The 15,973-nt window shown below is 45.0% G+C and overlaps 1 protein-coding gene across 6 annotated transcripts in view; it reads left to right on the forward strand.

The window, feature by feature from the left end:
• The window catches only part of PIK3R5 (phosphoinositide-3-kinase regulatory subunit 5), a 66,080-nt gene that overhangs the window by 6,029 nt on the left and 44,078 nt on the right, over positions 1 to 15,973 (forward strand). Inside the window, exon 2 of one of the 6 annotated variants that reach the window (XM_074319624.2) lies at positions 683 to 855. The exons of the other annotated variants lie outside the window; for them this stretch is intronic. The gene's annotated coding sequence lies outside the window, so the exon portion shown is untranslated. The remainder of the gene's footprint in view (positions 1 to 682; positions 856 to 15,973) is intronic. 6 annotated transcript variants of the gene reach the window in all.

A 15,973-nucleotide genomic window follows, 5' to 3' on the forward strand; every position in this document is an offset into this window, starting at 1 on the left:
GGCTATTCACATCAATAGAGACGATCTGGGAGGCAGAGAGGCAGCCACTACTGTTTCTTTGCCACAGATATTCACAGCCTCCCAAGTTCCCAGGGTCTGGCATAGGCTTGGGGCTTTATTTCTCTGATGTGGTCACAGCTCTTTGGAACCAGGTGCCACATGTGAAGCAAGTTTGCTTCAAGTCCTTATTTCTAAGGATTTTTAAAAGCAGTAATGGAAATTAAGTTTGTCAAATACTTCTTTAAGCATCTACTAAGGAATTCTTGTATTCTTTCACCTTGAGGTAGATTTATGTGATGCATTGTATCATTAATTTCCTTACGTTGAACCCTCCTTGCACTTCTGGAATGAACTCCATTTGGTCAAAGTGTTTTATTCTTTTAATACAGCTGGGTTTGATTTGCTATGATTCTCTGTAGGATTTTTACATCTAGCCTCATAAGTAAGGCTGGCCTATGTTTTCCTTTCTGTCCTGCCATTGTTGTCACGTCTTGATGTGCTGGCTTTGCAAAGTGATTTTGGAGACATTTCATCTTCTCCTGCACCCTGGGCCAGCTTATATAGCAGGGGAGCGATCTGTTCCTTGAAAGTTAGGAGAACGGCTCTGGTCCTTAGGTCCTCTGCTGCCAGATTCTTGATTTCCCATGCTCCAAGCGTTCCTCTCTCCTTGTCTCTTCCTCAGTCCTCCCAGGTACACACCTGTCAGCTCAGTGCTCCAGAACCAACATCTGAGATCCATCTTCTTCTCTTGGTCCGTTTCCACACTGAGCTGCTTAGAGCCATCTGAAGTGCAATTCGGCTCCAGGAGCTGCATTTAGTGTCGATGCTGATGAACCACTTTATCCCCAGAGAAAGGTAACCAAGATGGTGATGCTATAATACAAAATGATTAAAGAAGTAGAGATGGTCTCGTCTGAGAAAAGGACACAAGGGAGAAGTAATTTCTACCTTCGGATGTTTGAAGGGCGGCATCCTTTGGAAAAGGTGAAGACCTGCTCTGTGGAGATCTTTCTCCAGGAAGAAAAAGGGAGCAGTGAAGGGAAATTGTACAGAAATAGACTTCAGCTTGCTACAAGGAAGATCTTGGAGAAATACAGAGCAGACCAACAATGGAATAAGTGGCCGTGTGCTAGTTAATTTCTGTCAAGGGAAATATTCAGGGAAAATACAAGTCAAATGGAGAAATGATAGCTGTAAGAATGAAGACAGATCATCCGTTTCTAAGAGTCTAGTTCTCCAAATCACAGTGGCTGTGTCTGACTGGTTGTATAAAAACTGGTTGTTCTGAGAACAAAATTTGAATATAAGAAGTTCAGTGGCCTTGAATAAACAAATCCCAAAGCTGGGAAGTTCCCTCACAAATCCCATAGCCCCGGCTTCACAGCCTGTTCCCCCAGAACACAAGCAGTTGGGTGGTTAGTAAATCATAGCCGTCTGTGGTGAGAGACCCTGGAGCCATCACTGGACATGGTGACCCTCGCCCACATCCTAAGCTGGAGCTGGGCTGTTCTTGAGGTTTCTTGTTCTTGGTCCCTCCCGATACCTGATGAAGTAGACTAATTGAGTGCCGCCTCAGAATCACCTTCCTATGTGGCTGACCTAGATAAGTTCTCAGGCCCAACCTACCCAACCTGCAGGTTGAGCTGGGAATTAATGGCCTCTTGTTCATGGGGTTTTCAAGCCAGCATTTCATAGGCCTTTGCATTTTGCTTTTACTTCTGTACTGACATCTTGGGAGTTTCATTTTGAGAAGACTAAACGTTCAGAGCTTTTTTGAGAAGACTAAAGGCTCAGAGCTTTCCTTGACCTGTTATTGTGCTCAAGAGAACACAGGAGGCTGTGGTGTGATGTTTAGACAACAGGATGGAAATAGGAGATGTGATCTCTTGTTATAGCTGTCTCCTGTTTACCTCCTCATCTCTCTGAGTCGGTTCCCTCCTGGATCAAATGGACTCTAATGTTCTAACATTCTGTGAGTTTTCTTTTTCTTTTTCTTTTCCCCCATTCATGCAGAGGCAACCCTTCCTTTTATTCCTGGATTGTTTTTCTCTGACACCAAGGTATCTTTTTCTTTTTTTTTAAATTCAGGTTTATGGGGGTGACAATGGTTAGTTTTTTCTGTGAGTTTCCAAAGTCTACTCTTCAAGAGTTGATATATAGAAGCTGCTCTGCTGAGCTGAGCAGAAAGGGGGCTTGCCCCTTCCCTCTTGGTGCCCACCTTATGGCAAGACTCCCAGTGACTACAAATCCTTCTTTAGACCACAGCAGGGCCATGCCTTCCTCTGCCCATGTTTCTCTATTGGATGGCTTCGTCTAAGGTCATTGGTGGCTTTGTAATGGCAAATTCCTTGTAATGGCCTCCTCCCAACCTGCATCTCTCTTGGAAGTTTCTGTAGCATTTCATACTCAATGCTTTCGCCTGGAGCCTTTTGTCTTACCACTTACACCACCTACTGTTTTTGCCATACCCAGTATGCTGGTCTCCTCATGCAGACTCTTGTCTCCAAGTCCGTGCTGGTTATTTTCACTGTTTCATTTACAACACACATCCCAAGCCCAACTCTTCATCCACAGAGCAGGCTTCCTCTGCAGACTTCCCCATTTTTTTCTCGAGTGAAACCAGACTCCCAGTCTTGAAACTTTGGCGTGATCTCTAAGACTGCCCTTCATCTTTCTATTCTCCACTGTGCAGCCAGTTTTTCTTTTTAATTAAATTTATTGGAGGAATTGCTTAATAACATTGTAAAGTTTCAGGTACACAATTCTATAATACATCATCTGTACATGGCATTGTGTGCTCACCACCCAAAGTCTGGTCTCCTTCTGTCAGTTTTAATGGTGCTTCCTTTCCTCAGCGCTCTTGCTTCTCTCACTTCCCCATCATTTTCTCTGCCACCTAATCCAGCTTTCGTCACTGTGTGCCTGCTCATGGGCCTTCCGGGCCAGTCTCTTCCCGACTTTACCAGGAGATTCTTATGAAAACTGCTTCATCACCATGTTCGGAAGCCTTTCATTGTTACCCCACCTCATAGGGAAAGCAAAAGTCCTTGGTCTGTTGCCCAAGTTTCAAAGTCGGGTCCCACTCTTCGAGTCCCCTCCATGAGTCCCCACCCTGTCCCCCAGCCAGACTGCCTGACGCAGTGCCAAGACCTAATGTGTGCACCTGCCTCTCCCATCCCCTTCCTGGTGACGAAAACTTCTCTACCATTTTGTTTAGCACTGACTCCCCAGCCCCCAGCAGAGCCAGTGTCGGGTGCTCAGTCAGTGTTTACTGAATAAAAGATTGCTTGGTTGAGCAGCCAGCACAGAGGAGGCCTGGGCCTCAGCCTCGGATGGCTGCGCTACCCCCAATCTGAGATCTTTGTAGGGTTCATCATCCCCCCTCAGGGACTGCACCCTGCCGGCACCTCACTGGACTTCTGTGGGCATCTGAAGGGGCAAAACCACGTGTCTTTGCCCTCCAGTACGGAGCAAGGCAGATGTCCATTTCTAGGCTGCTTCAGACCCCATGAGCTCCTGGGAAGCTGCAGACACTGAGCCCCTACTCCTTGGGAATCCTCGTCCCACCCTCCACGTTAATCAGATTTAAGATGAGTTGTTCTCTAAGTCTGACAGAGGGGAGATCTGGGGAACTATCCTCAAATAGGCCACTCCCAGGCTGGTGACCTCTGCTTTACAGGAGACTGGGGAAGTATCTGTTTGCAACATGGTGTTTACAAGGCAGAGGGGCTTCCTGTCCTGCCTGCCCAGCAGGCTGTGGGGCAATCAAGCGTTGTGTTTTCAGGGGGGAGTGGGACAAAGAAATGCTTGGAAGATTTCCGGGGATTCTTCAGACATCCTAGGGTATGCCTGGCCATGCTGACCCTGGAGGTCAAGGAAGATATAGAACTCAAGTTTTTAAATTGGGAGAAAATAAAATATTACTAATAATTATTCTTAATTTACATATTGCCCTTTACAGCTTACAAACTGTTGTTCACAACGTGGCCTTCCTAGTCTAATGTGGAACCGTTTAGAGCAAAAAGACACTCTCTTCTATGGCTCCTAAGCAGGGTGCATGGATCAGGGTCAGCAAGTACAGTGTGTTTTGTTTTGTTTGAAGGGAAGAGGAAAGAGAACTTTCTGGGGTAGAGAGAGAGTGGTGGAAAAGACTCCCCAGGAGAGAGAACCATCCCATTCTGAGTCAGAGTTCATCCAAGATGGAGAGTGATGCCCTTGCCATGCCCACTTGAGAAATGAGCTGAGAAGGCTGAGACTGGCCTCCCTGTTTCCTCAAAGGGCTGGGGCAGCCCTGGGGCACCCACCCACCAGCCTGGAAACACTGCCGTGGCACCTACAAGAATTCAAGCTTGTGTCCAGGGCCCCTTGATATCTCTGGCCCCTATACAAGCACCTAGAAAGATCTTGGAAAGTGCCTCAGGCTCTCTTGGCCCTGGGAACAGGAATATTCCATATTCCCTCTCTAATGAGTGGATGATCCAAGAATGGGTGTTCCAAAGTTGGGGCTCACCCTTACCGCCTGACTTCTAACAGCCTGAGGTTATTTTCTGTAATTAATTCTTTCTCTGGCCCATTAGAGGAAGGATGCAAAACAAGAACTGCCCAGCTACAGGGCAGAGGTGCAAAGGACTCCTGTGACATTAACATGTTACCCTGTGGGTCATGGTGTGATAATATTGGTTTGGTAGGGAGGCTTCCTATAAAGTGCAAGGGAAGAAAACAATAATGGCACAGCCCTTTTAAGAAACTGATAGTAAAAACCCTCCTACATATGCGAGAGAGAGGTTGGCCTAAGAGGTGGGGTTGAGGAGGGTGAGGAGAGGTTGAGCAAGAGCTAGGCTTGTGTGGCATCAAGAAAACACATTTCTGAACTGGTGAGGCTAAGGATCTCAGGCCCAAGTTATCTGAGCTGTTTGGGGGTTGTTCGAGAAGGTACCTGAGTCAACTAGAAAAACAATGTTGGAGACTGTGAGAGTTGATAGCAGTGAGCCCTCTATACAGGGCCATATAGTGGATGCAATGGATAAAGAAGGAGGTACCATTCCCCTTATTCTGCCATCACTGGCCCGAGGCAAGGTGCTGTTATGATCAACACTTTTTATTGGCTGTGTTAGTCCTACGACCTGCTCAGTACATGGAGGTGGGAGCATCATTATTATTTTTTTATAAAGACTTAATTTTTAGAGCAGTTTTAGGTTTACAACAAAATTGAGAGGAGGGTACAGAGATTTCCCATATATCCCCTGTCCCCGTGCAGACATAGCCTCTTCAATTATCCACATCACTCACCAGAATGACAGATTTTTTTTTTTACCAAGGATGAACCTATATTGACACATCATAACCACCCAAAGTCCATAGTTTTCCTTAGGGTTCACTCTTGGTGTTGTATATTCCAAGGGTTTAGATAAATTTATAATGACGTGTATCCATCATTATAATATCATAGCGTATTTTCACTGCCCTAAAATTTATCTGTGCTCTGCCTATTCACATCTCTCTCAACCCTGCCCCTGGCAATCATTGATCTTTTTTTTTGTCTCCATAGTTTTGCTGTAGGAACATTATTTTCACTAAACTATTTGATCTTGTTTAAGGAGGAAAAGTTTGGTGATGCCCCTACTTTACTTTCATGGTACCTTTTATTGACCAGTAAGAGATTATCTCTAATTATTTCACCAAAACAGTACTCTCTCAGCTTGAATTACTTCATTAGCTGGCCACCCCAGTTTGCTCCAAAGAATGTCTGACCTTTAAATAACTTAATCTCTGCTGTTGCTGCCCCAGAGTAGGATACACAGAGGTGGGCATGTCATACAAAAAGCATATGTCGCTTCTCTAGAGGATGACTTCAGCTTTTATGAGATGTTCCCCTACAAGGGAATTTTAGGTAGACCATGTGGTCTCTATTTAAGGTCAAACCATAAAACATACTCCACAAATTTGGGGAAAATCCCACAAGCTGTATGTATCCAAATGACATAGTAACAGACAAACAAAAACATCGTTTTGCTTCATAGATTAACTCAGTATTGACTGGAATATTAGAATAGTGGTTTGTCTGTTGTAGGAGAGAGACCCAAAATAGTAGTAGCTTAAACAAGCTAGAGATTAATTTCTCTTTCATGTAACAGTCTGAGAATAAGTGGTCCAGACTTTATGTGACATCTTCTTCTATCTTGTTTCTTCTCCTTCCTCAATATGTAGCTTTCATCTCATGACCCATGATGGCTGCTCTAGCAATTACAATTTCATCTGTATTTCAGCTAGCAGGAAGTGGAGAGAAGAAGAAGGCATGCCTCTTCCATTTAAACACATTTGGAAATTGCAGTCATCAATGTTTACTCATATTCCATTGGCCAGAATTTAGCTATAAGAGAATTGGGGAAATAGAATCTAAAATTTCTAAAAATTATATTACTATATAAGAAGGGAGAATGGATATGGAAGGACAATTATGAGTCTCATCCACATTTGAACTTTACTAGTTTGAAATCTTTCTGAACTTCACTGTCATATAAATGTTCTTCATTTCTTCTGTTGTGCAGTAAGCATGCCTTCTAAGTCCTATTGAAAAACCATTCATCAAAAAAATGGGATGCTATACCCAAAGGTGGAATCAACCCAAATGTCCACTAGTGGATGAATGGGTGAGCAAAATGTGGTCTATACATACAAGGGAATAATACTATTTAGCCTTAAAAAGGAAGGAAATTCTGATACATGCTACAATATGGAAGAAACTTGAAGACATTATTATGCTAAGTGAAATAAGCCAGACATGAAAGGGCAAATACTATACGATTCCACGTATATTAAATACCTATGAGTCAAACTCATAGAGACAGAAATAGAATGGTGGTTACAATGGGCTGGGAGGAGGGGGAATGGGGAATCAGTGTTTCATGGGTATAGAGTTTCAGTTTAGGAAGATGAAAAAATTCTGGAGATGATGGTGGTGATAATTGTACAACAATGTGAATGTACTTAATGCCGTAGAACTGTACATTGAAAATGATTAAAATGGTAAATTTTATCTTACTTATATTTTGCCACAATTTTTTAAATGCCATGCTCTAACGATTCAAAAACAACAGTTCTCTGGCATTTTAGGAGAGATGTCCCTAAGACAAAGATCTTCAACACCCTTTGGGTGAGGTTATTAAGCCAGTGGTGAAACCATTTGTGTTACCATTCAGCTCACATTTGTCTACATTTTCATGAGACTACAGCAGGGCTTCCTAAAATTCAGGTATGTTCTTTTTGTGGCATTTTCTCATATTACCTATTTAGTTAGTGAATCCATTCTAGCCCCCGGTGGTCCCCAGATCCTTTGCTCAGTGTTCATGAACTGCTTAATTATGTGTAGAGAATGTTTCCAGGGGGCTGATGGGCTCAGAGACAGTAGTTGCCAAGACTCGACTTTCTTTATGTTCTCCAAAATTGGGACAGCCTTTTCTAGTGCCTGTCTCCATTTGTCTCTGTCTCACTCTCTGTCTCTCTTATACATCTTTCATTTTCTCCGTTTCTTCAAAGATTATTAGTAGTAGTTCCCATTCACAACCTCAGGTTTCTTTATGACTCTGAGATGTGTTTATCCTCATCTGCAGTCCTCAACTCATTTTCAGCAACGAACTCCCTATTTGACTTCAGAGCCCTCTGTATCGGACAGACCCTTCTCCCCCAAGATCCTCCCACCCCCTTGCTGGTGTAGTCTACTAAGTCAGTTGAAAATTTGGCAGTTGTTCCACATGGCCCTTGAGTCAACCCTTAAGCACTTAGCTTGGAGAATAAGGCCATGTGCAACCTGCCACCTCAGACTGCAGCTTCATCTCCCAGCATGCCCCATGTCATACTTTATCCTGCAGGGGGGCGGCTGAACACTTAGCCATTCCCTGAAGGAATCATGCTGGGTCACATCTCTTGCCTCTGTCCATTTTCCCACCACCATGCCTGAATCTCAGAGCAGCTTCTCCTTCCTGAAGAGTTATCTCAGAGCTACCCTCTTGGGAAAGCTTTGCTAGTTGACCGTATCCCTCCTCCAAGTTCCTATTGCACCTGTCTGATATTAACCTCCACTGGGACACCTCACCCATTGGGTAGTGTCTGGTTTGAAAGTTATTTTGAATAGTGTTACCGTGAACTTTCTGGTACATGTCCTTTGAGTACGTTCCGAGAAGTGGAATCGCTGTTTCACGGGGCATGCCTAGCTTGTGCTTTAGTGGGTACTGCTAAACGGTTTGCCATGTGGAAAGTGGCTGTACCAGTTTACACTCCCACCTGCAGTCGTGAGGGTTCAAGGTGTTTCACATCCTCATAAACAATGTTTTCCTCTTTGTAATTTGAGCCATTCTGGTGGGTATCTAGTGGTATGGCATCGTGGTTTGGATTTGCATTGACCTAATGACTAATGAAATTGAGCATTGTTTCATGTGTGTTGGCCATTTAGATATCCTCTTTTGTAAAGAGTCTGGTTAAGTCTTTTGCCCATTCCTATCAGGTTGTCTGTCTATTTCATATTTGTCTTAGCTCCTAACACTTTGTATGGTGACTTCACAGGTGCCCATCTTCCCCTCTGGCCTTGAACTCCTTGAGATTTCTGGACCTCCCTAGTAAAGCCCATCAAATAATATACTTTTGACTAAATACACCATCTTTGATCCATGCTTTCCAGTAGGATAACCATCCTCTTTGAGGAAAAAGATGGAGGACATAGCAGTGGAGCAGTTCTGCTCTCTCTCAGGCATCTGTGACTACTGCCCCACCTGTCCTGAGTGGTTAGTCTAATCTCTCCAAGTTTAGGCTCTGAAAATAACTTTACGGGTCCCTTTTGATGTCTTCAGTGTTTTTCTCAAGACTTCCTTTCGTGTCGTGCTCACTCTGTGTCTTTGGTGTCCATTCTTATTTGAGAACTTTGCTTCCATCTTTTGTGTATGCCCCAGGAAGTCATGCCAGCCCCTCTACCTTCTCATGAGACTCTGTGACTGTGCCTTCAGAATTTAATTTTCAGAGTTTTCTTTCCCTCTCTGATTCCTGGACTCTTAGAAATCTGCTTTCTTACAGTCTAAGATGTGTGTCTCACTATGCCTTGCATTTTCTCCCATCATTAGTCCAAACTTTGAGGTGATGTGGTCATTTTCTCCCTATTTTCTCACTCCTGTTTTAAAAACCTTCCACTATTCTTGGTCAGAATCAAAGACACAAGATTAAATAGTTTTCCTCATTGCTTCCTCAACCTTCCAAGAGATGAGATGATCAGAGGAGCAAGGGTTTATCAGACAGCCTTGTTTTAACCTAATGAGACTTCCAACTACTGTCCAGATGAAACGCTTCATCCTTAGGCCATGCTGGGTTGAGTTTTATGATTCACATGAGAAAAGCAGCATCTATATCTCAGTTAAATATGTGTGTGTGTGTGATCCCATGTGCCTCTCTCTTGTTTTATCTTCCTTCAAAGCTCTGTATCATTTACTCATTCTTTCATTCGCCCAGCAAATATGTGCCAGGCACTCTTCTAAGCCCTCGTGGAGTTTACAATCTACCGGGGCTGGAGGAGAGAGACAATAAGCATGATCAATATAAGTAACGTGCTTTCTGTGTCAATTGATGGTAAGAGGAGTAGAAAAATAAAGCGGAATGTATCAGAGGTGGAGTTTGCCCGAAGCCCTTGTTGAGAATGTAACATAAAGCCTGGAAAGAGGTCAGGGACTGGGCCAGGTGGACATCTGGGAAAAGAGCCCTCCAGGCAGAGGGAACAGCCAGTGCAAAGGTCCCAAGGCAAGAGTGTGCCTGCTGTGTTGTTACGGCCATTCTGGTCCTGAGAATGTGGCAACTTCTCTGCTGGCATTAGCAGAGCTCAAGATCGGAAATGAAGGACAGTGTATTAGTCATCTTTGGATCTACCACAGTGTCCAGCAAAATACCTTGTGCTCATATTCCCTCAGTGAGAAAACTTTTTATTTGAGTCAATGAATTTAGGTTGGACAACCTCTAAGCGTCCTTTCACTATGGAGTTGCTGTGATTATTTTAGCTGCCGGGTGGATGGTACCCATCTCTGAGTAGCTTCCGCTCTAGCTGTTCCATCTGTGCTCTTCTGAACACATGTTCAGTGGCTTTTGGCCATGTGGCCTGGTTTTTGTCAAGGTCCGGGGCCTACACCGGACATGTATGATCCAGACACTATTGCTGTGTAACAAACTACCCGAAATGTACTGGTAGAAGACTAATTATTTTAGTATGCTCATGGCTTCTGTGGGCCAGGAATTAGAGCAGGGCACAGTGGGGATGGCTTGTCTGTGTTCAGTGATGCTTGGATCCTCAGCTGGGGGGACTTGAACAGCTGGGGAACTGTAACCAGAGTGCCTGCAGTGGCCTCTCCATGTGGCTTGGGCTTCCTCACATCATGACAACCTCCAGATGGATAATCAGATTACTTACAGGACAGCTCAGAGCTCCAAGTACAAGTGTCCTAGTAAATGAGGTAATAGCTTCATTGCCTTAATGACCGAGCTTGAAAAGCCACACAGTGTTATCTCCACTGTCATCTATTGGTTGAAACGGTTACAAGCCCACCCAGGTTTATGGGGAGTGGAATTGGATTCCACCTCTTGATGGGGACATAGCAAAGCTGCATTGTAGGAGAAGCTGTGGGATTGGAGACGTTGTGGCCACTTTTGGAAAATACAATCTCATAATGTACCTTCTATTTTATTTCCCTGGGGAGGGATTCTCATTTTGTCTTGTCACTGGACGGGTGGATTTTTCGGTGTCTGCTTTGCACCCTGTCCATCCTAGACTTTCAATGTGAAATGGTTGCTGGGGCCAGTGGCCTCCCTCCTCCCACTGCTTTCCCCCATATGGTTGAAGTCCCAGAGGCCTGGGGAAGGTGGGTAGTAAGGCACGGTCTGCGAGAGTGCATACACCCCTGGGGCATAGAAGACGACACTGTGTAATTGTTATTCTTTTGCTCAGTGTGATAATAGTGGTAGCATGAAGAAAGTCATTGTTCTCAAGGGATGCATACTAAAGTATGAGACTGAACCATAAACTTGCTGATATCTGCTCGCATTTAGTATGGTTGAGTCGAATACTTAGGGGTGACTTGTCACGATGTCCATAACCTGCAACTTACTTTCAAATGGTTCAGCAAAATGAGTGTGTGTGTGTGTGTGTGTGTGTGTGTGTGTGTGTGGTATTTACCTGAGGACCCGGTCTGCCCACTGGAGTAGCAGCCAAATAGGATGAAGGCTGCAGGCAGATTGAGGCTGGGCTCTCTCTTCCTTGCTTCCATCCATGATTCCCACCCACGGCCTGCCTGCTGGTTCTGCCCCCCAGGTTGTGGTACTGGTGGGGCTCAGTGGGGCTTCAGCAAGCTAGTTCTAGATAGGCCTGAATTCCCCCAACCACAATGGGCGAGGCAAGGTAGCTCAATTTTCTGTGCGGACAAACCCCTGACTCCCTGCCTGGAAGGGCTGGCAGGGAAGGCTGTGGTGAGGCAGCAGGAGTGGGCAGAGGCATTACTGAGGTGGCTGTGGTTGCTGATGGCGGAGGGAAGAAGCATGGAGGTGGGGCAGGGATGGGCTTTCCAGGGGGCAGCTGTGTATTTCCAGAGGGAGTTGGGCAGGCAGGGGCAGGGTATGGCTCCTGAGGAGGCTGTGAGAGGAGCAGGTGGCCAAGGTGAGAAGGGGTGGAGGTCCTGAGCTGAGGTGACTGATGACCTTGTCCCAGCTCTGGCACCTGTCAATCCCTCCAGGGGCTTTTGAAAGAGCCCAGGACCCCGTGAGATTCTAGCAGCAAGAGGGAGAGAAATTGAGATGGGGTGGGGAGGGATGGTGGCCAGGGGACCATTTGTGAGGCGGCGCAGGGTGTCTTGTCCTCTTTGGGCTGTCTGCTCCCAGTCTCTCAGGACACCTGGTCCCACTGGGCCCCCCCGGGACTCCTCCACCCTGCTCACTGAAAATTCTCAGAGAATTCGGACAGGCCTGGGGAAGCCCATCCACGTGAATCTCTGAAAGGGTCCTCTAAGCACCAGGGGATCTTCCTGTTTTCTCTGGGGTCCTGAGGATACTGAGGGAGCAGGCAGCAGCTGGACTCATGGGTGCTCCTGGCCTGTACCCCTGTGCCTCCTTGAGCTGCAGACTTTCGGGGACTGCCACATCATGTGCCCCATCCTGCCACAGGCTCTCGAAGCACAGGCCAGATGTGCAAATTCTGCAGCTGTGCCCAGGGCTGAGCACAGTACAGCTTACTTTTCTTGGAAATCATTGGTGATTTGTTAGAAAAACAGGAAACACTGGGGCTGGTGGTGTACATCTTGATTTTTTTGTTTTTGTTTTTGAACCCCTTTCATCTGTCTCAGCCTCAGGACGTTTTAAGGGTATTTCTGCCCTGCCTTGCCCTTCAAGCCTCCTCCTTATCATTCCACTCCCTCTAATGCACCCTCTGTTCTCTCTCCCTCTTGTTTCTGCCACCTTCTCCCCCCACCCCAATCACTGCTGTAGGGAGGGGGCAGATCTAGGGAACCATGGAAACAGGTGTCATAATCTGATGACGTATGTAACGTGGGCCATGTGCTTCTGTGGGTCAGGTTTCCCTACACCTGTCATTGTCCCCCCCCCCCGCTCCCTCCCCCTGTGCTCCCCACACCTTTATCACGGTGGTTAGACAGGAAGCAGAGTTGTCTCTGTGCCCTGGGACCTGGTATAGCTGGGGCAGCTGTCCTGGTGCTGACAAACAGGGGTGATGTGGCTGGGAAGGGAAATCCTTCATCCCTCCTGGGTCAGACTGGAGCTGGAGGGGCCCTCAGAAGTGACTTCATCTTTGGAGACACTGAAGCCAAGAGAGGAGGGGGGGGCTCTCTGAGGGCCCCCCCCATTGGATGCCTTGATTAAAGAGGAAGAATGGGAGGGGGTAAAGAGGTCTGAGTCTAAGCTCTGGCTCTGCCCCAAATCACCCCCTCCCTGGCTGTGCCTCAGAAATGCGGGAGGCAAGGGTGGGGGTTAAATGGGGGATTGTGTTTATTTTGTGCATTGGACCTTTAGTAACGTGCCAGAAAGCGCTGCTGCTTCCTGATGCCCCTTGGCGAGTTTTTCCTGGGTCTTGTCTTGTCAGAGGTGAACTCTGAGCATTCTGATGATTGCTTTGGGCTTCTTGCTGTCCATTCCCCAACCCATAATGTGCCACTATGGAGAGGCCCATATCCCATTTTACGGGTGAAGAAACTGAGGTCCAGAGAGGCTACGTGGTTTAACCAGTTGTTCTCCCCAAGCTGGTCCCCACGAGGTGTAAAGGCCCGTGGTTCTCTGCACAAGGACCTGCTGTGCCCCCAGGTCCCCCCGTTGCTGGGCTGTGCCTTGGCTCTTCATTCAGTGCCTCTGCACCACACCTTCAGCTGGGGCCTCCCCTCCCCCAGGGGAACCGCCTTAGGGACTGCCCTTCTGAAGTCATACAAGAAGTCTGATATGAGAGATGAGAAACTCCCCAAACCTCACAGAGGGGCTGTTTTAAAAGGCATTGAACTGTCCAGAGAGACAGAGAGGATGTGTCAGAACAAGACTGAGATGGGGACCAGCATGAGAAATTAAAACACCGTTTAGGGCGCTTCTCAGGGAAGAAGGGGGTTTGAGGAATTCTGGACTAGGGAGGGAGAGTGAGCGGGGAGGTAACCCCTCCTCACACCAGGACTCCTGAATATGGTGGCTATCCAGAGGCACCAACAGGCCCTGGGAGGGGTGGGAGCACCCTCTTTTCCCTGCCTACCTTCCCATTCCTCTGGGGAGCAGAGACTCTCACCCAGGGGTCTATGGGCTTGGATGGGAAACACGTGATGTCTTTTTTTTGTACTCATGTCTAACTGATCTTTAGTATTTCCTTCTATTATGAATGCAGGCAACAAAGCATAGTCATATTACTAACACCTGTGACTTGGTCTAGATGGTTCCTTGTGCAGATGTGTTCATCACTTTGCAGTTGTGCAGGTACCTCAACGATCATTTACGCTTTTTACTATTACTTTTGCACCAACCTAATACTTCAAAGTGATAATAGTGATTAGACCCACTGCTGGAATTTATTATTTAATGGGTTAATGAGGAGAACATATATTACCATTTCACAAATCTGATTATTGAAAAAAATTGATGTTTATATTTCAGTGTAATTCACTTCCTTTGCAGTCCTATGTATTTTACTTCATGCATTTAAAACATTATTGTTCAGAGGGGTCTGTAAACTTCTCCAGATTGCCAAATGGGTCTAGGGCACAAAAAGTTAGGAATTTCTGCTACTGGAGCAATTAGGTAAAGACTTCTAGGTATTGACAGCTAAGGAGGGCTTTGGTGTTAGGCACACCTAAGCTGACATCCTTGCTGCAGACCCTGAGAAGGTGGCTTTATCTCTCAGAGCCATAGTTTCCTTAGGTGTAAATGGGGAGAAAGGTCTACGTGGAAGGACTGTTCCATATACAAGTGTCTGTCTGGTCCAATGCTTGGCAGGACATGGTAACTTCATCCTAGGTAGTAGCTTGTGGCAGTGGCAGCAGTTTATGTAGGCCCACGAGACTCAAGCAGAATTATTTTTTATTAAAGAGGAAATTCCAGGCTAGGTTCATTACTTACTGTCGCTAATGCAGAAGGTAAAACTGCATACTGGGATAATCTCTCATCTTTTTCTTTTTTTTTTTTTTGGCTCTGGGGTGGGAGCAGGTAGCCCTCAGTTATCCAGTGTGAATCTTGGTACATAAATTGAATTACTTAAGAAATAGTTATGGTACATCCATACAATGGAACGTTATTCAGTCATAAAAAGTACTGTTGCATGCTACAGTATGGATGAACCTAGAAAACATGCTGAGTGAAAAAAGCCAGATGCCAAAGACCACATATTTTATGATTCCATTTATATGAAATGTCCAGCATAAGGAAGTTCATAGAAACAGAGAGTATATTAGTGGTTGCCAGGTGATAAGGGGAGGGAGAATGCAAAGTGACTGCTAATATGTATGAGGTTTCTTTTTGGGTTCATGGAAATGTTCTGGATTTAGGTCATAGTGGTTGTGTAAGACAGTGAATAAGCTAAAAATTATGGCAGTGGGCACTTAAAAATAGTGAATTTCATGTTACATTAATTATATCTGAATTTTCAAAAGTTAAAAACCATTATCAATTCCCTGGACGTAACAAAGGAATACTATGAGCAAATCTATGCCCACAAATTTGAAAACTTAGGTGAAATGGACCAATTTCTCGGAAGACACAATCTATCAAATCTCACACAAAGATAGATCATCTGCATGTATCTGTATCTATTAAAAATTTTAAAATCGATTATTAGTAAGCTTCCAAAACAGAAAACATGATGACCAGATAGATGGTTTCACTGGTAAATTTTACCAAATATTTAAGGAACAAATGGTACCAATTCTCTACAATGTATTCCAAAAAATAGAAGCAGAAGGAATGCCTCCTAAATCATTATATGAGCCTTGCATTATTCTAATGCCAAAATCACCAAAGATATTATAATAAAGGAAAACTAAAAACCAGTGTCTCTCATGAACATAGATGTAAAAATCCTCAACAAAATGTTAACAAACTGAATCCAACAAAGTATAAAAATAATTATACACTATGACTAAGTGGGGTTTATTCCTGGTTTGCAGGCAGGTTCAACATTTGAAAATCAATTAGTGTAATCCATTACATCAACAGGATAAAGAAGGAAAAAAAATATATGATCATGAATTAATACAGAAAACATATTTGACAAAATCCAACATGAATTCATCATAAAATCTCTCAGCAAGATAAGAATAGAGAGGGAACTTCCTCAACTAGATACAGAATATCTACAAAAACTCTATAGCCGACATCATACATAATGGTGAGAATCTAGGCTTTTCCCCTAAGGTTAGGAACAAGATAAGGATGTCTCCTCTCATTCTTCCTATTCAACATTGTACTAAAAGTCATAACT

Source organism: Rhinolophus sinicus, chromosome 12 (genome assembly GCF_057876585.1).
Source record: "Rhinolophus sinicus isolate RSI-liver-muscle chromosome 12, RSI-T2T, whole genome shotgun sequence".
Classification (NCBI taxonomy): domain Eukaryota; kingdom Metazoa; phylum Chordata; class Mammalia; order Chiroptera; family Rhinolophidae; genus Rhinolophus; species Rhinolophus sinicus.